This window comes from Centroberyx gerrardi, chromosome 22 (genome assembly GCF_048128805.1).
Source record: "Centroberyx gerrardi isolate f3 chromosome 22, fCenGer3.hap1.cur.20231027, whole genome shotgun sequence".
Taxonomy (NCBI): domain Eukaryota; kingdom Metazoa; phylum Chordata; class Actinopteri; order Beryciformes; family Berycidae; genus Centroberyx; species Centroberyx gerrardi.
The window spans coordinates 1,371,029-1,395,499 of NC_136018.1; the positions used below are offsets into that span (position 1 = coordinate 1,371,029).

General features: G+C 42.5%; 1 pseudogene; it reads left to right on the forward strand.

The window, feature by feature from the left end:
* LOC139926810 (activin receptor type-2B-like) overlaps positions 1-10,887 on the forward strand; it is a 15,689-nt pseudogene extending 4,802 nt beyond the window's left edge.
* Positions 10,888-24,471: the final 13,584 nt, after the last annotated feature.

Below are 24,471 nucleotides of genomic sequence, written 5' to 3' on the forward strand. Positions count from 1 at the left end.
CATCTGCATATCTTCTCATTCCATTTCTCTCTGATTATTTGTGATTCATATCATCAATTAATCATTTGACTTTATTATTCATCTAAACAAATTGTGTGTGTGTGTGTGTGTTTGTGCAATTATGTGCCTCTGATTTATTTAAAATGTGTGTGTGTGTGTGTGTGTGTGTGTGTGTGTAGTGATCAAAGCCCCCCCGCCCAGCCTGGGTGTGTTGAACGTGACGGTTTACTGCCTGCTGCCCGTCTCCATGCTGTGTGTCGCTCTGCTCACCGCCGTCTGGCTGTACCGCCACCGCAAGCCACCGTACGGACACGTGGATCTGACCGAGGTGCACACACACAACACACACACACACAGAGAAACACACACACACAGAGAGAAACACACACACAGAGAAACACACACGGGAAGAAACACATTAACACATATGCAAACAAGTTTCTTACAAAAAATCATGGATGCAGATATTCACACAAATCCACACACACACACACACACACACACACACACACACAGATATACACACTGTCTCAATCACATACACACACTCGTATGCACACACATGCGCACACACACAGAAACTCACAGAAACACACTAATACACACAGAAACACTCATAAAGGTACAAAAGACAGATACAGACACACATACATACATAAAGATAGAGAGATACACACTCTGTAACACACACACACACACACACACACACACACACACACACTCAGAGTGAATGGTGGAGTTGCAGCTCCCTCTAGTGCTGGTCTGGTGATGCTGCAGGTTTGGGGTCAAACCAGTTCCTGTCTGTTGGAGTTCAACCTCTGAAGAGTACTAACAACAGTCTAAATGATAATACCATGTATTTATTGTATCTATTGTATGTTTATAACATATGAAGAGCGTCCTAAAATGTCTCCAATCTAGTTATCAGAGGTTTTATTTCTTCTCCATGTAATCTCATGTTTCTCAGATGCATCCAGAACAATCTGCAGGTTGATTCAGACATTGTTTTTTCTTTATTTGGGGTTTTAAATTGATCTTAAATTTAATTCCAGCCATCTTTAAAAACGTTTTAAAAAGTCTTAAAATTGGCTTTCTGAAACCTGCAGATATCCTGAATAAAACATCATTTATTCTTCTGGAAGGATTTTGTCTCCATTTTCTCTCCCTTGTGATTTAATTTCCTGCATCACAGCTTTTTATATTTACCTATATTTTTTACGATCTGTGTCATTTTATAGGATCTCAGATGGTGCTGCGAAACATTTTGTTATCCAAGGACTTAAAGGTCCCATGTTATAGGAGTTCTTCTTCACGTTCATTCAGTTTAACTTGGAAATAAACTACATGTACCTGCAGAACATCGTGAAGAACTTTATTCTGATCCCGGGACAGAGAGCTGAGAACTGAATCGTGGAAAGGGCGAAACTCTTCCTATCTCCCTTTTTCAGGTTTTTCAGGTTATTTCTTTTCTGTTTTTCTGAGCACACCTGACCTCTGACCTCTGACCTCTGACCCCCCCCCCCCCCCCCCCCCCCCCCCCAGGACCCCGGTCCGGCCCCCTCCTCTCCTCTGGCCGGTCTGAAGCCGCTGCAGCTGCTGGAGGTGAAGGCCAGGGGGCGCTTCGGCTGCGTGTGGAAGGCCCAGATGATGAACGAGTACGTGGCGGTGAAGATCTTCCCCGTCCAGGTCAGAGCAGAGGAGGGGAACGGCGGCCATGTTGGAAGAACAGCATGTCAACGTTCTTTCTTTCTTACTAGTTTTTTTCTTCTTTTCCTCCTTCCTTCCTTCAGTCCTTTATTCCTTCTGTCCTTCCTTTCTTCTTTCCTTCAGTCCTTTCTTCCTTCTGTCCTTCTTCCTTTCTTCTTTCCTTCAGTCCTTTATTCCTTCTGTCCTTCCTTCCATCCTTCCTTCAGTCCTTTATTCCTTCTGTCCTTCCTTTCTTCTTTCCTTCAGTCCTTTATTTGTTCTGTCCTTCACTCAGTCCTTTCTTCCTTCTGTCCTTCCTTCCATCCTTCCTTCAGTCCTTTCTTCCTTCAGTCTTTCCTTCCTTCCTCAGTCCTTTATTCCTTCTGTCCTTCCTTCCATCCTTCCTTCAGTCCTTTATTCCTTCTGTCCTTCTTCCTTTCTTCTTTCCTTCAGTCCTTTATTCCTTCTGTCCTTCACTCAGTCCTTTATTCCTTCTGTCCTTCCTTCCATCCTTCCTTCAGTCCTTTATTCCTTCTGTCCTTCCTTCCATCCTTCCTTCTGTCCTTTATTCCTTCTGTCCTTCCTTCCATCCTTCCTTCTGTCCTTTATTCCATCTGTCCTTCCTTCCATCCTTCCTTCAGTCCTTTATTCCTTCTGTCCTTCTTCCTTTCTTCTTTCCTTCATTCCTTTATTCCTTCTGTCCTTCACTCAGTCCTTTCTTCCTTCAGTCTTTCCTTCCTTCCTCAGTCCTTTATTCCTTCTGTCCTTCCTTCCATCCTTCCTTCTGTCCTTCCTTCCATCCTTCCGTCAGTCCTTTATTCCTTCTGTCCTTCCTTTCTTCTTTCCTTCAGTCCTTTATTTGTTCTGTCCTTCACTCAGTCCTTTCTTCCTTCAGTCTTTCCTTCCTTCCTCGGTCCTTTATTCCTTCTGTCCTTCCTACCTTCTGTCCATTCAGTCCTTTATTCCTCCTGTCCTTCCTTCCTTGAGTCCTTTCTTCCTTCCTTGAGTCCTTTATTCATTTAGTCAGTCCATCCTTCCTTTAATCCTTCCTTCCCTCCTTCCTTCCTCCAGTCTTATTAATTTTCACATAGAGGTGCTGGCTTCTCTTGCTCAGCTGCCCTGAGGGATCGAACGGTCAACCTTTCAACATGTTTGTTTTTTTCTTCTTCTCCTCTCCTCTTTCTGGTGGCAGGACAAAGATTCGTGGCAGAACGAGAAAGACGTGTTCTCCACGCCGGGCATGAGGCACCAGAACATCCTGAGGTACATCGGCGCCGAGAGACGAGGAGGAAGTCACCTGGAGAGCGAACTGTGGCTCATCACCGAGTTCCATGAGAGGGTGAGTGTGTGTGTGTGTGTGTGTGTGTGTGTGTGATGGTTCAGTTGAGTTGGTTCAATTCTTCTGCTTTTAAGTGTGATGTTTCACTGAAGACCATCCAAACTCACAGTCTCTCTCCCCCCCCCCCCCCCCCCCCCCCCCCCCCCCCCCCCCCTCCCCCGCCCCCGCAGGGTTCTCTCTCAGACTACCTGAAGGGAAACGCCATCAGCTGGACGGAGCTGTGTCTCATAGCGGAGTCCATGGCGTGCGGTCTGGCTTATCTGCATGAAGACATTCCCAGGCAGAAAGGAGAGGGACCCAAACCAGCCATCGCCCACAGGTCCGGAGACAAAACATCACCGAAACATCACCAAACTATCACTGAAACAAAACCAGACCTATCACCAAACTATCACCAAACTATCACCGAACTATCATCAAACTATCACCAAACTATCATCAAACTATCACCAAACTATCACCAAACTATCATCAAACTATCACCAAACTATCATCAAACTATCACCAAACTATCACCAAACTATCATCAAACTATCACCAAACTATCATCAAACTATCACCAAACTATCATCAAACTATCACCAAACTATCACCAAACTATCATCAAACTATCATCAAACTATCACCAAACTATCATCAAACTATCACCAAACTATCACCAAACTATCACCAAACTATCACTGAAACAAAACCAGACCTATCACCAAACTATCACCAAACTATCATCAAACTATCACTGAAACAAAACCAGACCTATCACCAAACTATCACCAAACTATCATCAAACTATCACTGAAACAAAACCAGACCTATCACCAAACTATCACCAAACTATCATCAAACTATCACCAAACATCATCAAACTATCACTGAAACAAAACCAGACCTATCACCAACTATCACCAAACTATCATCAAACTATCACCAAACTTCATCAAACTATCACCAAAACTATATCACCAAACTATCATCAAACTATCACCAAACTATCATCAAACTATCACCAAACTATCATCAAACTATCACAACTATCACCAAACTATCATCAAACTATCATCAAACTATCATCAAACTATCACCAAACTATCACCAAACTATCACCAAACTATCATCAAACTATCACCAAACTATCATCAAACTATCATCAAACTATCATCAAACTATCACCAAACTATCATCAAACTATCACCAAACTATCACCAAACTATCATCAAACTATCACCAAACTATCATCAAACTATCACCAAACTATCATCAAACTATCACCAAACTATCACCAAACTATCACCAAACTATCATCAAACTATCACCAAACTATCATCAAACTATCATCAAACTATCACTGAAACAAAACCAGACCTATCACCAAACTATCACCAAACTATCATCAAACTATCACCAAACTATCATCAAACTATCACCAAACTATCACCAAACTATCACCAAACTATCATCAAACTATCACCAAACTATCATCAAACTATCACCAAACTATCATCAAACTATCACCAAACTATCACCAAACTATCACCAAACTATCATCAAACTATCACCAAACTATCACCAAACTATCATCAAACTATCATCAAACTATCATCAAACTATCACCAAACTATCACTGAAACAAAACCAGACCTATCACCAAACTATCACCAAACTATCACCAAACTATCATCAAACTATCACCAAACTATCACCAAACTATCACCAAACTATCACCAAACTATCACCAAACTATCATCAAACTATCACTGAAACAAAACCAGACCTATCACCAAACTATCACCAAACTATCATCAAACTATCACCAAACTATCATCAAACTATCACTGAAACAAAACCAGACCTATCACCAAACTATCACCAAACTATCATCAAACTATCACCAAACTATCATCAAACTATCACTGAAACAAAACCAGACCTATCACCAAACTATCACCAAACTATCATCAAACTATCACCAAACTATCATCAAACTATCACCAAACTATCATCAAACTATCACTGAAACAAAACCAGACCTATCACCAAACTATCACCAAACTATCATCAAACTATCACCAAACTATCATCAAACTATCACCAAACTATCATCAAACTATCACCAAACTATCATCAAACTATCATCAAACTATCACCAAACTATCACCAAACTATCATCAAACTATCACCAAACTATCATCAAACTATCACCAAACTATCATCAAACTATCACCAAACTATCACCAAACTATCACCAAACTATCACCAAACTATCACCAAACTATCATCAAACTATCATCAAACTATCATCAAACTATCACTGTAACATCACAGAAACATCGTGTCAGTGTTGCGTAGCCTCATCTCCAACTCAAGCGATGGAGGTCTGGAGAAACTGGTCATAAAATGCGGGCTAACGAGGGTTAGGGTTAGCTAAAGTCAGCTCTGATTGGCTCTGAGTTTGAAACAGGATTCTCCCACAATGCCCCAGAACGGACACCGCTGATTAGTTTTTCTTGCCCTTGTAGAACAAGTTTCCACTGTAGCTTAGCTACAACGCTAGCTACTTCGCCCAGTAGATTGAAGTTATCGTATTGTTATTGAAAGTAACTGTCCACAGCAGGGATTCATCTGCAGCAGTTTTCATTCAGAAGCCCACGCTGGTTTCACGTCTGTATAATTTAGCTAGCTAGCTAACTGCAGCAACTTGTTCCTACAACAGTGAACAGGTGAGCAGCAGAGCCAAGTGTGACTGGTGTGAATGATGACAGTCCAGAGTCTCCGCCCACAAAACAATGTTTACCACGTGAGGGATGAGGTCATTATCACAAAATAAGAGAAGCAAAGGCTCCCCGCACATTATCCTGCTTATTACATCACTACTGACCAAGCATTTTAATCATTCCACACCAAATATTGATTGAAAATGATTTTATTACAAGCTAAAAGTAATTTACAAGGTTGACAACTAGTAACCATAGAAATTCTCTCTCTCTCTCTCTCTCTCTGTCTCTCTCTCTCTCTCTCGCTCCCTCTCTCTCTCTCTCCTCTCTCTCTCTCTCTCTCTCTCTCTGTGTCTCTCTCTCTCCCTCTCTCTCTCTCTGTCTCTCTCTCTCTCTCCCTCTCTCTCTCTCTCTCTCTCTCTCTCTCTCTCTCTCTGTCTCTCTCTGTCTCTCTCTCTCTCTCTGTATCTCTCTCTCTCTCTGTGTGTCTCTCTCTCTCTCTCTCTCTCTCTCTCTCTCTCTCAGGGATTTTAAGAGTAAGAATGTGATGTTGCGGTCGGACCTGACAGCGGTGATCGGAGACTTCGGTCTGGCTGTTTGCTTCGAACCGGGGAAACCACCTGGAGACACACACGGACAGGTCAGTGTGTGTGTGTGTGTGTGTGTGTGTGTGTGTGTGTGTGGGTCGTATGCATGCTTGCATGAGCATGCAGTGTGTGTGCCAGCTTATATTAACTTTGTTGTAAGCCGTCATTGTAAGTCACCCAGGAGAAGAGCATCAGCTGAATGTCTAAAACTTATGTATGTGTGTGTGTGTGTGTGTGCGTGTGCTGTGTGTGTGTGTGTGTGTGTGTGTGTGTGTGTGTGTGGTGTTGTGTGTGTGTGTGTGTGTGTGTGTGTGTGTGCGTGCGTGCGTGCGTGCGTGCGTGCGTGCGTGCGTGCGTGTGTGTGTGCAGGTGGGGACGAGGCGTTACATGCCCCGGAGGTTTTGGAAGGAGCGATCAACTTCCAGAGAGACGCCTTCCTCCGGATCGACATGTACTCCTTGGGCCTGGTGCTGTGGGAGCTGGTGTCCCGCTGCAAGGCTTCCGACGGTAACACACACACACACACACACACACACACACACACTCACTATACCTGGGAGGACCTTAACCCGTACACAAGCCTAAACCTAATTCTAATATCCGTCCTAAACCTAAAACCTAACCCTAAACCGGCAAAATATCCTCACTTTTCATACTTTTTCTATCCCTGTGGGGACATTTGGGTCCTCACAGGTATAGAAATACAAGACAAACACACACACAGCTTTATCGTACTATAGCTGGAAGGACTTTACATTGACTACTTTCATTTATCAAAAACCTAAAACATTAGCTGCTTGAAAAACTGGGACCTGGCAGCATGTCCTCACTTTGCAGGATGATCTTACTTTTTCCATCATTGTGGGGACATTTGGTCCTCATAAGTATAGACATACACACACACAACACACACACGCAACACACACAAAAGAAAGACATACACAACAAGAGCCGGGTCGATTGGGAGCTGGTGTCGAGCTAACAAGGCTCCCAATAACACACACACACACAACCACACTCACACACTGACACAAATACACACACGGAGACAAATGGTCACACTCACACTCACACACACCAAAAAAAACAACAACATTTAACATGCAGGTCGCCTCTGATGGTTTATCCTCCTCTAACACACACACACACACACACACACACACACGCACACACACACACACACATGTAGTGGTCCACAAGAAGATCAAACACACAGGTTCACCTGAGCTTTCTGACACAGAAATACAGACACCCTGACTGTGTGTGTGTGTGTGTGTGTGTGTGTGCGTGTATGCATGTGTGTGTGTGTGTGTGTGTGCACGCTGCAGGTCCGGTGGATGAGTACATGCTGCCGTTCGAGGAGGAGATCGGTCAGCATCCGTCTCTGGAGGACCTGCAGGAGGTCGTCGTCCACAAGAAGATGAGACCGGTCTTCAAAGACTGCTGGCTCAAACACACCGTGAGTACACACACACACACACACACACACACACACACACACACAATGGAACATTAACAGAATAATTTCCAGCTCTCAAAAAAAAAAGCCTTAAAATGCCTACATGTATTGTTTAGATGAATCTTCCTCCCTCGGTCTACTGACTGTAAACCAGAGAGTCCATGTTGGAGCTGATTAGTTAGTTCTAGTGTTTCTCCACATTAAGACTACATTTCCCATCAGCCCCGTTGCTTCCCGCCCCCCCTCCTCCCCCTCCCTGAAGAGGATCAACATGTTGGAAGTGATTTCTCCATCTTCCTTTCCCTCCTTCCACCATCTGCTGCCAGAAACTCTTTCAGCTTTAGCTCCGTCTGCTCTGGAAGAACAGAAGAAGAACCTCTTCCTGTTTTGTGCCGTAAAGCGATCCAGCAGATTTCTCTCCAGATCCACCGGGTGGAGGAACTATGGAGGATGCAGAGTAGAGGCTGATGGAGGCTGACAGGCTGCTCGGCTATAGTCTTAGTTGTTTACAGTAATTTTACTAATGTCTCAAAATCAATGTGGTGATGATTTATTGATGTTAAAATACATGCAGCACCTTTAAAGGGAATTCTATGCTCTATTCTCCCATTGGAAGGTGATTTTCTTTGTACTGATGGTGCTGCCACCTAGTGGTTTAGTTGCATGTTCTCGCTGAATGTGCAGGCATGAACAGACCGCTATCAAGATTTCAAATGTCTTCGTTTAGTTTTCTCATCTTCACATGTAAATATGCATTGTTACACTTTGAAATGCATTTAGAAAAATAATTTGAAATTCATTTTTCCTCTCTCTTTCCAACCCTGGTTAAGGTTAGGCAGGTTTCCACTTAAGATAAAGAAGATGATGAGTCTCTTTAGTTTTTGGTGACACACGACTCGCCTGTTTTTTACTGTTCAGCCCATAGAGCCTGATGGTAATTCGAGGGCGGTCTGGCTGCAGACCTCCGCTGTCAGGCCAGCTCCACGCTCAGGTCTCTTCTTCGTCGGTTATTTTGAACTCCCAGTTCCCTCTCAAGCTGAAGTTCCCTGAAACTCGTCACATTTCCAGGCTTCTCGCCGAAGCGCATTTTCTTTTCAAAATAAAAGCCCCGTGTGAGTGGTGAAATCTCCCTAATTAATGATTTAGCAAAAATGTTTAAGGGGACAGCGTAGGCTATTTCATGACTGTCTTATGATTTGGGGATAGTGCTAACCGGGAGAGATGAAATATCAGAACAATAAAAGTTGCAGGAGATATCTCATCCTTCCCCTCCGTTTCTAGCTGATGTTTTCATAAATTTTGTTTATTGCTTGTTTTCATTCATTCATGCATACGCTTAATTATTCACACGTACAAAAAAAAATCCAAAAACAGCCCATTGGACACATAATTTCAAACAAAAACATTGATTAACCGACCTACAACAACGTCGGATTGAGCCATTAAAATTAGCTGACAGGAAAAAGATAGGAGTGGCACTGTCCTGACAGCGGAGGTAAAGAGCAATTTAAAAAAAACGACGGTGAAGAAGAACGTTGGGCTGCGTCATTAGAATGAGAGAAGAAGAAGAGACCTGAGCGTGGAGCTGGCCTGACTGTTTCTCCTTCTGAATAATATATTAAATTTGTGAAAACTATCCGGTGTTCCCCTTTAAGTGTTGGAAAAAAAATCTGGAATTTTGAAACCTAAAATAAAATGTGCAGTGAACCTGTTCAGTCGTCCATGTGAGGATCGGACGGTGGCTGCAAAGAGTCAAAAAACATTTTAATGTTGGTGAATGACTGAATGACAGACTTGGAGTATTATGGTCTGTCCCTTTCAACGCTACACTTGATTCTCCCTTTGAGTCTGAATGGATGCTGAGGCCTTGACAGACTTCTGAGAGGCTGCTCGCGTTGCCGTGGTTACGTCATCAGCATCAATACACAAGCTATTATACTAAAATGTAGAAAGCTTTTAATCCTGCCAGTGTACAAGGTCTGCCTCGCTCTATCATCTCTCTCTCTCTCTCTCTCTCTCTTTGTTCTCTTCTTCCCTCTTTCCATCCTCCTCTCCTTTCCTATCTCACTCCCTTCCTCCTCCTTCCCTCCTTCCCTTCCTCCTCCTGTTCTCCTTTTCCTCCCTCTCCACATCCCTCCTTCCTTTTCACCTTTCCTTCCCCCCTCATCACTCTTACTTCCCCCTTCCCTTCCTTTCTTCCTTCTCTTCCTCCCTCCTTCCCTCCCTCTCTTCCTCCCTTCTTTTCTTCTGTCCTTCTCTTCCTCCCTCCTTCCATCCTTCCTTCTTTCCCTTACTCTCTTCCTCCTTCCCTGCCTCTTTTCCTCCCTTTCCTCTCCTTTTCTCTTTCCCTTCCTCTCTCACCCCCCCTTCCTTCTCTTCCTCCCTCTCACCTTCCCTCTGTCCTTCTCTTCCTGTTTCCCTTTATCACCTTCCCTCCTTCCTTCCCTCCTCCTTCACTCTCTTCTTCCTCCCTCCATCGCACGCTTCCTCCTTCCTTCCCCTTTCATCCTATCTTCTTCCCTTCCTGATTCCCGTCTCCATCCCTCTCTTCTTCCCTCCTTCCTTTCCTTTCTCCTTCTCTTCCCCTTCCTCTCTTCTTTCCTCCATCCTTCTCTTGCTCCTTTCCTTCCTCTCCTTCCCTTCCTATCTCATCTCATATCTATCTATCTCATCTATCTATCTATCTATCTATCTATCTATCTATCTATCTATCTATCTATCTGTATCTATTGATCAGTAGCAGAGTGATATTGGAATCACAAAATTGAATGTGAACAAACTAGTAACCAACTTACTCTCTCCCTCCCCCCCTCCCTCTCTCTCTCTCCCCGTCTCTCTCTCTCTCCCCCCCGTCTGTCTCTCCCCCCCCCCCCCCCCCCCCCCCAGGGTCTGGCTCAGATGTGTGAGACAGTGGAGGAATGCTGGGATCACGATGCTGAGGCTCGTCTCTCGGCGGGCTGCGTGGAGGAGAGGATCTGCCAGATCCGCCGCCTCACCGCCCCCGTGGCCCCGCCCACCTCCGACCACCACGCCCTGCTGGTCTCCATGGGCACGCCCGTTCCCATGGTAACCAACGTGGACCTGCCCCCCAAAGAGTCCAGTATATGAGGAGAAAACAAACAAAAAAAATAGTAAGAAAGCAGAAAAAAAAATGCTTTTCGGAGGCCTGACGTTACCCATGATTCCCGGAGTTCGGTTTCAACTTCCTGCCGGCAAACGACGACAATGCGGGGCAAACTCGGAAAACTACCGAATGACACTAAAACACACACTCACACACACACTCACACACACACACACACACACACACACACACACACACGGAGAGGCGTGCATGAATCTCCATTCACATACACAGGCAAACAAACTCAAAGGCACACACACACAGGTACACACACACACACACAGGTACACACACACACACACACACACCCTATCATCTTCTCAGTGGAACTCGACACCTGACCCCAGACGCACCACATGAATGCAGCTGCTATTTTCTCTCTTGGGACTTATTTTTTATCCGTCTGTTTTCTTCAGTCCGGTCGGATCGATCTTACCAGCACACGTCTTCTCTTACTTTCTCCTCTCAAGTCATTCGTGTCTTTTTTTACCGAGTGTGTGTGTGTGTTATACAAGAAGACAAGACGAAGCGAACACACACACACACACACACACACACACACACACACACACGCAGGAAAAACGCATTCAGGTCCCGACTCAGTGAATGCTCTTCTATCTCCAGGTACCTCAGCGACGACTTTCCTTACTTTTCGCGAACTTTTTACCGTTTTTTCTCGTGTATTCTTCCTTTCCTGTCTTCTTCTTCTCCTCCTCCAGAGCTGGAAAAAACTCACCGGCCGACTTACCTACCTAGCAACCTAGCAACCGCGTCACCTAGCAACCACCTACCACCAACCACCGGGACGATTTTTACTACAATGCTGCAAAACCCTTGTAGGAACGCGATGACTGTTACACAACACACGAACATTAACAACGAACCTTCCTCAAGGATTTTTTTTTAAAACGCGTTTCGTTTTTCTACCTTTTCTGGGACTTTTTTTTCCTCTTTCTCCGACAGCATGTTACACGCTACAAACCTTCGGATCCAACGGGTTGTATCCAAAAACGCAGGAAACAGGAAGTAAGGATGGAAGGAAAGACGCAAAACATTTTGAGAAAAACAGGAAAACTGGACACTTTGTTTTTAACGTGAAGGTTTCCTCTCTCTTTTTTGTTTTGGTTTTTAATTATTATTATTTGAGGTCGAAGACTGAGAGAACTCTCTGACGGGATTGGTTAGTTTTCAGGAACCAGGAAGCAAATGTCTTGCATGCAGAGATTTGATTGGCTGACTGCGCCCAACCACAGCATTTTGGTTGGCTCGGAAATAAAACTTCTCAGGTAACCAGGTCTACAGGGGCGGGGGGGTGAGGGGGGGGTGAGGGGGGTGGGGGGGTTCGACGTGACGCCGGCCGCAAGCTTCCCCTCTCCAGAAGAGGCGGGGCCACAGACGGGTGTGGCCAATGACAGACTTTGGTGGGAGAGGCTTATCTGAGGGTGCTGAAAGCCTATTGGCTATCCTGAATATGTAAATTTGCAAGGTGCCCAAACAAGGGGAAAACACTCGTTACCCTGGAAAACGGTGCAAGACCTCATGATGCATAGAATGGTATATGCATTCAGGTCGGAGTGTGTGTGTGTGTGTGTGTGTGTGTGTGTGTGTGTGTGTGCGGTTGTTGAGATGTGTGCTGAAATATGTGCCTGTATGTGTGTGTGCGCGAGTGTGTGTGAGTGTGTATGTGGAGAAATGTGACCACAACAGCTTAAATCGTCACAGTCGATGTGACGGATGACGACAGTTTTTTATTTTAAATGCCTTGATTGTTTAGTTCTTTGTTGTTTTTCTCACTGAGTTATATCTGGAGGCGAGTGACGGACCGGTGACCTTTGACCTCCCCTGCTGCGTCCAGGTCACAGCTGAAATTGTCACTTCCTGGTTAAGCTGCAACGCTGCAAAGATCATCAGAAAAGTTTAAAATCCAGTGACTGAAATACACAGTAAAATGTAAATATGCCTTGTTACACTTGTTACACAAATTCTCCCAACAATAATAACAATTTAACACATTGAATGTTTTGGACCAATCACAGGCCGGCCTGACATGACATCACAGACAAAAATACAAAATTATTTGGATTTGGTTCAAGCATTGATGACGTTGCCACAACTCTCCTCATTGGTTTCGACCCGTTTGAGTTCAAATGTCAAAGTTCAAGGTGTGAAAAGTGTGAAAAGGTCAAAGGTCGCCGGTCCCTTCCTCACTCACCTCCCCTCTCTCTCTTTCTTCACCCGGGACCAAAACCAGGGCATCTGTCTGTCGCCTTGGAAACGGGCCGCAAGGAGTCCAGTTCACAACCTCACTTCATCTTCAACTTTTTACGTTAAAACACAAACACACACTCACACACACACACACACACACACACACACACACACACACACACACACACGTCATCCTTAACCACAGACGACAATAAGAACTGGAAACAAACCAAGCAAAACAAGGAACTGTGTCGTTCTATTTTATTCTATTTTATTTTGTACGTTTTTTTTCTCGTTGGAGCCGACTGTGTTTTATTTTCCTTCTGTGATGCCATACATGTAACAGTGAATGTCCACGATGCTGCTGATGATGATGATGATGATGATGATGATTCAAACTCAAAGATGAATATATTTCTGTATATTCCTTTTTTTTTTTATTATTAATTTTACTTTCGGTGCATTGAACACATGCAGCTCTCCCTCTCTCTCTCTCTCTCTCTCTCTCTCTCTCTCTCTCTCTCTCTCTCTCTCTCTCTCTGTATGAAGTAAGCAAAGCGAGAGGCGCGTTCGAGAGCGTCGTGCGTCGTCGGAGCGCTCAGGAGCGGAAAGCGGCGGCGTTAGCGGCGGCGTTAGCGGCGGCGACGGCGAGGAGAAAGCGTCCGTGTGTGAAAGAGAACAACATCAACAGTAATAAACGACTGGAAAAAGATAGAAAAGCTAGGAGGAAAAAAAAATAATAATACGTCAAAACAATACTGCTCATTAACCACAGATCACCTCAATACACCAGAAATACCTCAAAGACTTTTTCTACGTGTTTAAGTTCTGTTTCTATATTTTATTAGTTGTGTTGACGACTCGTAGTGACATAATATTTTATTGTGAGCGTTTTTATGTTTTTCGGATTTTACACTATATGATTAGGGAGGTTAATTTTTTCTTTCTGAGGAATAAATAAAATGTCCAAACCGTTTGGATGGAAGCAGAAGTGCAGCCAGGTTGCAGACGAGACTCGAACCGCGACGATGTAAATATTTAATAAACCGTTTGTAGACTCGACTGAACTGAACTGAACTGAACTGAACTGAACTGAACTGAACTGAACTGAACTGAACTGAACTGCCGATAACGCAAAACCACCTGGGCATCGATCCCACGACTGACTGGGCTGGCTCTCCTCATCTCCTTTCCTCTCCTCGTCTCCTTTCCTCTGCTCTCGTCTCTTGACCTCTTCTCTTCTCCTTGCTCCTCTGCTCTTCCCTGTTCTTCTCTCATCTAATACCTCTCCTCGTCTCCTTACCTCTCCTCTCGTCTCCTTTCCTCTCCTCTCGTCTCCTTTCCTCTCCTCTTGTCTCCTCACTTTTCTTTTTCCAGCTCTACTTCTCCTCTACTCTTGTCTCCTTTCCTCTCCTCTCGTCTCCTTTCCTCTCCTCTTGTCTCCTCACTTTTCTTTTTCAAGCTCTACTTCTCCTCTACTCTTGTCTCCTTTCCTCTCCTCTCATCTCCTTACATCTCCTCTTGTCTCCTTTCCTCTCCCCTGTTCTCCTCACTTCTTCTCTTTTCCCACCTTCACTTCTCCTCTACTCGTCTCTTCTCCTCTACTCCTTGTCTCCTCTCCTCTCCCCTTGTCTCCTTTCCTCTTCTCCTGCGTTGCTCCTCTGCTCTTCCCTCTTCTTCTCTCGTTGAATAACCTCTCCTCTCGTCTCCTTTCCTCTCCTCATTTCTCCTCACTTCCTTTTCCAGCTCCACTTCTCCTCTACTCGTCTCCTTTCCTCTCCTCATTTCTCCTCACTTCCTTTTCCAGCTCCACTTCTCCTCTACTCGTCTCCTTTCCTCAGTTCTCTTCTCGCCCCCTTTCCCCTCCTCCTCTTCTCCTTGCTACATTTCTCCTCCTCCTCTCCCCTTCTCTCGTTGAATAACCTCTCTTCTCGTCTCCTTACGTCTCCTCTTGTCTCCTCACTTCTCCTCTTTTCCCAGCTTCACTTCTCCTCTACGCTCCTCTTGTCTCCTTTCCTCTCCTCTTGGCTCCTTTCCTCTTTTCCCAGCTCCTCAACTCGTCTCATTTCTCCACTTCTCCTCTACTCTTCTACTCTCACCTCCTTTTTTTCTCTTCTCTTGTCTCCTCTCCTCTTCTTTCTTCACTTTCTCCTCCTCTCTCACCTCTTCCACTCTTGTCTCCTTTCCTCTTCTCTCCTCTCGTCTACTTCCCTCTCCTCTCCCTACTCCACTCCTCCTCTCGTCACCTCCTCTCTCCTTTAATCTGCTCTCCTCCTCTACTTACTCCACCTCTCTACTCATCTACCCTCCTCTCCTCTTCTCGTCTCCTCTTCTGTTGCCTCCTTACCTCTCTTCCTGTCTCTTCACCTCCTCTCCTCGTTTCTTTACCTCTCCTCTTGCCATCTTACCTCTTCTGTTCTTCCCTCTTGGATCCTCCTCCTCTCCCTAAGGTTGAGTTTGCCTGAAACGTCTCCCTCCATTTTGTTTTCGTCCTCCTCATCCCTCCTTCATTCCTCCTTCATCCCTCCATCCTGTCACAACAGATTGACAGACAGACGGATGGACAGAAGGAAAGAGAGGCGGCTCCTCCAGCGATGTTTTCAGCTCCAGTTTATTAAAACACTAAACTACTGCCAAACTGTTACTGCATATTACAATAAAACAGAAGAAGAAGAAACGTTTGTGTTAAGGTGCTTTCAGACGGAGCAAAGTCCTCAGGGCGGCCATATTTACCATAGCAACGTAAATTAAATCATACACATAGTCCATTGTTAAATCTATTTTTTTGTATAAAGTCGTTGTAGGCTACTTGTACCGCACAATCGTAGGTAACGTACGCAAAGATTTATTTACATTTCAATTAGCGTTGTTGCTATTTGTTTGCATGCTAAGTTGTTAGCTAGCTAGCAGCCGCCATGTTGAATATTTTAGTGTGAAGTGACGTCAACCACTGCTAAAATTTGATTGGCTGTGAGATGAAGCTCCTGCGGATTTTGCTAGCAACACTGAGAGGATTTCACTGACAGATTTATTCAACGAACCGCCGCCTCGCTCTAGTTGAAAGTGAAAAGCAACTAGCGAACGACGGCTCCATCTGAAAGCATCTTTACTTTTCAACACAACATGTTAATAACAATACTGACGTGGCATCGTGCTGAAAAGTAAGACAAACGTGATTCGTCCGAAACAAGACGCATGGGTGTGTTGAAAATGACACGTTTTGAAGAATGTACATGCGGATTATCTAGTATGACTGTATTAGTATACTGTGTGTGTGTGTGTGTGTGTGTGTGTGTTTGTAGACTTTTTTAGCCGACTGTTATTCTGAACCATGTTATCAGTGATCCAGTTGCCTTCATATCTCCTGTTAATATTTGCCGTCACGAGCTAACTTCAGTTCAGATGGACCTGATGATATTAGATACTTAAGCACTTATTGCCAAAGCAAAGTTAAACAATAAATAATAATGACAGTTATAAACTTTACTTATATAGCACTTACCTAAAAGCCGAGATTACAAAGTGCCTTATAAAAAGGCAGAAAAATGGGAACAGTAAAATATATTTTAAAAAAAAGGAGATAAAAAAAATACAAACAGAACAGAACATACAGAAAAAAAGTGGTAAAAATAAAAACTCAAGAAACAATTAGTTTAAAAACTAGGTAAAATCCCAAATATTAAGGCAAATCTATAAAAGTGCATTTTAAGAAGAGATTTAAAGACAACACTAATTAGCCCGCCTATGCTTTAATATAAATACTTGTTTAGTTTTAGGTAGTCAATTCTGAAATATAAAGCTTGATGCTGCAGCTTCAGTACTGACTACTGAATTTTAGGGTGAACTTGATGTTCTTCAAACAGGGAAAACCAGGTTTCATTGCCTTCGTCATTTCAGCCAATGAGACTTAAAGGGGCTCCCTGTTTCAGCCAATCAGGACTGTCCTTGTGTCAAATGACCAGCCAATCAGGAAATGTGTTCCTAACACATTTAATGGAACTTAGGTGTTTTCTTCTAGCCTTGCAAGTTCTTAAATGTTAATACGATCAATACAGTTGTTAACTTTTATCTTCATATGTAGCAAGCAATAGTGTGAAGCAATATCCCAAAATAATGGAGACTCCAGTGTGCATGATTGTATTTCTACATAGGACCTCACACCTAGTGTCACATTAAAGATCCCAATTAGAATCAGTATCAGTTTAGTTGCAAAGTTGCTGGAATTTACTTTATTCACATGGCGGCCATGTTGAACACTCAGAATGGGAAAGTCTACATAGAAGAGTGAGTCCAGCCAGTTCTGCCCTACTGTTGTGAACCAACATGCACATCATAGAAAAAATCATATACAGCAATTTGCAGGGAAGTTTCCCACCCTGGGTGTTCAAAATGGCCGCTGTGTGAATCAGGTCAATTCATCTTGGCAACAAAGAAAATTAAAATTTTAGATTAAACAAATTTCTGTCTTAATTTACCATGGCAACAAAGTTAAAGATAACAATCAAAATTTTCCATTACACTGAAGTTGGTTTGATTATCAAAGTTATTCTTAATTATAATTCAGAACTCAGGCTCACCTGTAAGAATCTCCAGCCTGTTCTCCTCTCCAGGCTCAACCTTACACCAGGTACTCTAGTCACAACCTCAGGCTAGCTGTTGCAGTCAACGCGTGAGTTTGGAGCAGAGTAGATGTTGCCAGCCTAATGTTGCGCGAGTTGGCGTCTAAATCCTAGAAGAATGAATGAGTAACGTCCCTCAACAAATGTTTCCTTAAGCAAAGTACTTAATGCCCAGCTGCTCCAGTGAAGCTGCTCAGAGCCACCAGCAGAAGACTGGTTGTACTGGGCAGCTCCAGGTGTTTATGTGGAACTGTGTGAATGTACAGCAGGAAGCTGAAGAAGAGCATGCTTCTCCAAAGTTCTGAAATTCCCCAAATCCCTTTGGTTACCAAAACCCTTATATTCCTAAAGCAGTTAGGTTTCCAAATCCTTAAGTTCCCAAAATCCTTATCTTAACAAACCCATAAATTCAAAAGATTCTTAGGTTACCAAATCCCTTAAGTTCCCAAAATCGTTACTTTAACAAACTCTTAAGTTGTAAAGATTCTTAGGTTACCAAAACCCTTATGTTCCCAAAATACTTAGGTTACCAAATTCCTGAAATTCCCCAAATCCTTAGCTTAATAAATCCTTAAGTTCAAAAGATTCTTAGGTTACCAAAACCCTTATGTTCCCAAAATACTTAGGTTACCAAATTCCTGAAATTCCCCAAATCCTTAGCTTAATAAATCCTTAAGTTCAAAAGATTCTTAGGTTACCAAAACCCTTATGTTCCCAAAATAATTTGGTTGCCAAATCCCTTCCGTTCCCAAAATCCACAGGCTAACAAACCCTTAAGTTCAAAACATTCTTGGGTTACCAAAATCCTGAAGTTCCCAAAGTCCTTAGCTCAACAAAATCCCAATGGGATTTTTCAGTCACATGACATTCCGACAGAAGTCAAGTTGATTTCTATTAAGTTGCACAAAAATCTTGTATCATCAGAATCTTGTATATGATTGCAAAACATGCAATGTTAACTGAATACATGAAGGGTTTTGTTTCAAAACATTTTATATATCCTTTTTGCTACCTGAAATTTATCAATCGATATTTAAAAAACAGATGATTCTACCCTCAAAACATAATTTACTGTTTCGTAAGCAAAGGTCTTAAGATGACTCAAAACATTGTAACCCATAATGTGTTTTTTAAATGGTTGCTATCACATTTTGAAACTCCTGAGACACAGTAGTTTACCATTTCTAGTGTTAGGGTGATATCAGCATCTTTTAACAACAGCCTCAGGCAGTGGTTTGTTGTTAACGGACATTTTTAATAGAAGTTTTCTGACGTTGTCGATGTTGTGCCTTTGTTTTACTCATCACTGGAGCTGGAACGATCCCTGCTGCTGCCTCCCTCTTTCTTTCTTCCTCTCTCTCGCCTCTTTCTTCCTTTAGCTTTCTTCCTCACTTCTCTTCTTTCCTTTGCGCTAGTAGCTAATGAATTGAAAAAGCTCATATTCTCTTAAATATCACACCTGGGTATACAAGCACTGAAATTACATTTTGAATATTTGACAAATTTGTGCTTAATTTATCTTAACTTCTGAAGGACTTGTCCACTTTTGACGATGGTAAAGTGTATTTACCATCTTCGACTCGTCTTTGCTTACCTTGATGTGTCCATTTCTGACATCAAGTTTCTGGGTGAAAACGTAGAAATGAGAACACCCACACTAGTCCAACTATTTGAAACTGTATTCAAACTGTATTTTTACCCTTACCCAGGTGTGATTTATGTGACGCATAAACTGACCATGTCAACCAGCCGTTATATATCTCGGGATGCAGACAAACAGATCGACTGACTGACCGACCGACCAACTGACCAACAGACGGACTGACTCGGATCCAGGTGTTTCAGGAACATATTACCTCATTAAAGCCACACAGGCGGAAACAGTGTTGCTAGGAACGCGATAATGGTCGGTAATAGTGGGAAAAGGTCAGACTCGGACAACAGGATAGTCCTATAGGTTTCAAATACTTGGGATAAGAAACATGGGGTCGTTTTCACATGCATGGATTAATAACCAAAATCCTAAACAAAGATTTGGATGGATTTTTTTGTTAATTATACTTTAGGATAAGGTTTAAAGGGATACCATGACGCTTGTGGGGGAAAAGTTTCTAAATTCAACGGTAAGCTATCAGAAATACAGCGAGTTAGCTTTGTTTGCGTTCCACGTTGAAACAATGGGGTACCCAGATGATGAAAAAGGGGTACCAGACTGTTTAAAAACAAACAATGCTAACGCGTCCGTTTTCGCCTGACCTAAGTGCCAATACAGCCAATACTTTTCCCCCCACAATGTGATGTGCCAGTTGGAGCAAAATAATTCAAACTGGCTGGTTATCCCTTCAATTCATGTCAATGAAACCACTCCGAAGCTTTTTTTGTGTTGCACTCAGCCCCGGGTGAACCGCATCTAGAACCTCTTTAACTCGGAGTTAACTGGGATCTCTTCCGTTGAGATGGCATGTCACACTTGCACATTGTAAAGTGGACTAACTCTAACTTAAGTCCCGTGCTACTTAGCTTGTAATAGTGTTAATGTTTTTCATGGAACCCAGGAAGATTAACTGGTACCTTGGTAACTAACTGGTAACTATTCAAGAACTTAGCCCGAGGCTTACTTGTGTAGTGTGAAAAGAGGCTAAATTAGACCCAAGGCCAACTTTGAGTCTAGAGTCGAGGATACGCTGGGAAAGTTAGCATGGTGGCGCGTCCGGGCTTCCACTTTGTAGTCCTCCGAGTCCTCCGAGTCCTCCTGCCCAGCTTTGTTTTCGTGGCAACACGTCCTCAGACAAACTGTTCCACTTTAGGTCAACATAGTCTTTGGTCATGTCACACCAGAGGACAGGTATCGACACGAGCTGTGCGGACGTGACTGACGGTGGAAAACATCTGATGTCTTTCCGGTTTTCTGAGATTTTTGTAAAAAAGAACAACAAAAAATCTATGGAGTTCTACCTGTGCATTCCTGACATGGATCTGGGATTGAGCTAAATTAACTACAACTGGATGCTAATTCGTGTTTCCATAGAAAAGCGCTATCCTCAATGCTAATGAGCGGAACCACAAAGCAACTTTTTCCCAGGCGTGAGGTTTCAACTTTCCCAGTGTACTACCCTGAGCTAAAAACCTGTAGTTTAAATGTCACCCAATTAATGCTTGGTTTAGTTTACCTCGAAAGTGATGCTTCCATTTTCACGGCCAGTCAAGTGCCTGTTAAAAAAAATCAAGCAGTCGCAACATAATTCAAATATCTGAAACCCATTATTTTGGCTTGTACGTTGACCTTGGTCAAGGACAGAAGGACGGACAGTTGAACGGATCTGTATTCTATGGTACATACTAACAGAAACCTGTGCGAACTGGTGTCTACCACATGTAATAATGTAATACTCACAATGTACCCCTTGACAATGTGAAACCCTCTTCCTCCTCCTCCTCTTCCTCAGCTCCTGCTGCTGAGCGTCCCACCTCTTTTTGTTTTGTTTCTTTTTAACCTGTGAAGAGATCCAGCCCTTGTGGAGATTAGAGATATGTATGAGAATGTAAAATGTAAATATATATATGCTAGCCATTTGCTTAAAGTGTGAAATCAATAGTTCAGAGGGGAACTATTGACTTGACATACCGATGCTAAAAGGCTAATGCTTCCATCGCTTCCCTTTAGTTCTGAGTTAGCATAGATTAAATGCTAATCTTATTTTCTGTTGTGATTTGTTTCATACCTTCTAGTTCCCTTTCACTTGAGAAGAGGTGGGACTCTCGCAGTGGGGAGAAAATGTCAATGTTGAATGTTTTTATTAGCATTATTTTGTTTTCCCTTAATGATTACCAGTTGGTGGAGCTAGGAATAAAATCGAAGTGTAAAACCAAACGGTGTACACACACCACATGCTTATATACACCTTCACACACACAGATATTTATTTTCCGATCCACTGCACTGACTGAGTCTCACTCTGATTCAGGGTTTTAATTGGCCTGGGGGGGGTTTGTAAGGGGTTTCCCAGGCACGTTGTCAAGGGGTCATTAGGAATAAAGTGCTGTTTCTCAACCTGGGAGGAGTGGAGAAGGCGGGGTCGGTGACATCACAGGAGTCACATGACCACTCCTTCCCTTCTCTTCCATCATGAATCAGGGGTGTAAAGATGGCAGCTTCCTGGTTTGATGTCATTTCCTGTCCCATAGTGCAAAACATCAAAATGTCTTCTGAGATTTCAGCTCAGAAGGTCAGAAATACTGGAAATATTGTAGCTGTGTCTGAAAATTGCTCAGTACTTGCACAAGCCTTACCCTAAGTACTATCTGAACTAATCATACTACATAGGTGCTACTTATTTTTCAGTACATACACAATCATATCAGTGAATACTATTTACTAACATGATTTTATATAGGTGCTACTTATGTTTCATTGTTTTTATTGTTCATACACAATCCTATCAGTAAGTGCTATTAGTGTACTGTGTGGTTAATGCCCAGTCTTAACAGTTACTGGCTCTATAGAGGGCTTTCAGTTGATGTAAAACACCCTCTGGCGGCCATATTGGAAGTTTATAGCTCATCATCAACAGTGGCTGAGAACAGTTGATTGCATTTCTAAACTGACAACTTGTCCATCTCAACAGAATTGAACAGACAATAATTTCTGTCTGTTTCTGACTGAACTGATCATTTCATCACTGATCCATCTGATTGATTTAGTGTTTAGATAATGTCAGCTTGTTAGCTAGCTAACCATAGTATCTGGTCAGCTAACATCACTGTCTTGTTGTTAACACATCTGATTAGCACACTAGCTAACGTAGCTAGTAGCAGCTAGCGTTAGCATGTTCACATTAACATCGGTGTGTTTGCCGGCTAGTTAGCTAGCTAACAGTTTGTTCAGGTTAACTGAGCTGACTCTTCTCAAGCTACAACTCAGAGTGTTTTGGAGTAGAGACTAGGGCTAAAGACAAGACAGTTTACTGTGTCACAGTAACCAAATCCACCTTATCACACTATTCACTTTTACTGAGAACGTTACTGAATGGATCTACAGCCACACCACAACAAGCTGACTCAGCTGCTCTCTGCTTCTAGCTGCTTCATACAGATTTACACTTTATTAACTAACACACAGTTCTACAGATTTACACTTTATTAACTAACACACAGTTCTACATGTTCCTCCATGATGGCGCCAGCTGTGGTTGTTAGACTTGTAATGCAGCTGCAAAGCCTCTATAAACCATACTGTCTGGCCTACTGTAATAATGTGAAAAATATCAACATGTTACAGGATGATTTCAACATACACCAATTTCTACAAACATTCCTACTCAAACCACTTAAAATGTAAAATACTAAAGAAGCTTATTTAGCGCATATGACAGATTTCAGACAGGGCAAAGGTCAAACCAGGAGGCGGCCATCCTTACAACCAATCCTTTCTCTATCAGGATGATGATGATGATGAAGGTGACAATGATGAAGGCAGTGGTGGTGTGAAATGTAAATCTTGTACCTTATGTTTCACTGTTGTAGCTCAACTGTAGAACGCAGAGACAAACTTGTACTACTGATTTTAACAAATATGCTATAAAAAAAAAAAAACGAAAAAGAATCTGTAAAGACTGTCTACAAGCTGAGAACTGGTTTCCATTGCTGTAAAAAAAACAAAAAAAAACAACCCTCTCTTTTGGACTGAAGAAGAAGTATGGAAAACGTTTTTTTGTTTTTTTTGTTTTTATAAATATATAAATATATATGTATGACAGATGGAAGAAATACGCCCAGGCAGGAAGAAAAGAGATAAAAAAATACTTCCCCCCTCCGCCCTCCTTCAGTTCATCCTGTTGTAATGCTGTTCAAAGGTTCGAGTGGGACGTTTTTATTTTTTTGGATTTTAATTTTCGAGAAGCGATGATCATTGTAACATAGTCGTTTAATTTGCAGTGGAGATGAAAAATCCCCTTGTTAGGATTTTTTTTTTTTTTTTTTTTTTTACTGTGGTGGTTCGTAGAGAAAAACTCAGCATCCAGACATGGAGCTACTGCTAGATCTGCCTAGAAAAAAAAAGAAAAAGAGTGTGTGTGTGTGTGTGTGTGGCGCCTCTCTCTCTCTCTCTCTCTCTCTCTATCTATCTATCTGTTTTCATATCTCTCTCTCTCTTTCTCTATCTCTCTCTCCACCCAGTGCCAGGATCATTACTGTATGAATGAATGTAGTTCTAGCCCTCAGTGGGAGGCCGCCACACACACACCCGATACAGAAAAAAAAAAAAAAAAAAATCACACTAGAAAAAGGATTATTTCAACTTTATCTTTTTGTATATGAAAATAAACAATAAAATACTGTCAAATGATTTTATATCGGCTCGTATCATGTTTTGTCTTTCCATCCACTGTGTCTACGATAGATAGATAGATAGATAGATAGATAGATAGTATTAATACCAGAATTAACTACCTAAAGAGTAGAATAGGACCGTCATGTGATGGTTGGTTAGCTGCCAAAGTGGCTGGTAGAGTTTGGGAATAGAGTTTGGTGTCTATCTGACTTTTTTTTAAAAAATTTTATATATATATATATATTTTTTTTTTTAAAATCAAAATTGAGTTATCTGCACATTCATGTTACTTTAAGCTTATGTGGTGTTATTTATTTATTAAAAAGGGGCTTTTTTGGATTAAATAAAAAAAAAAAAAAAAAGAAATAATGAAAAAGTCAGTGCTTTTATTTTGAAGGCGAAATCACTAAACC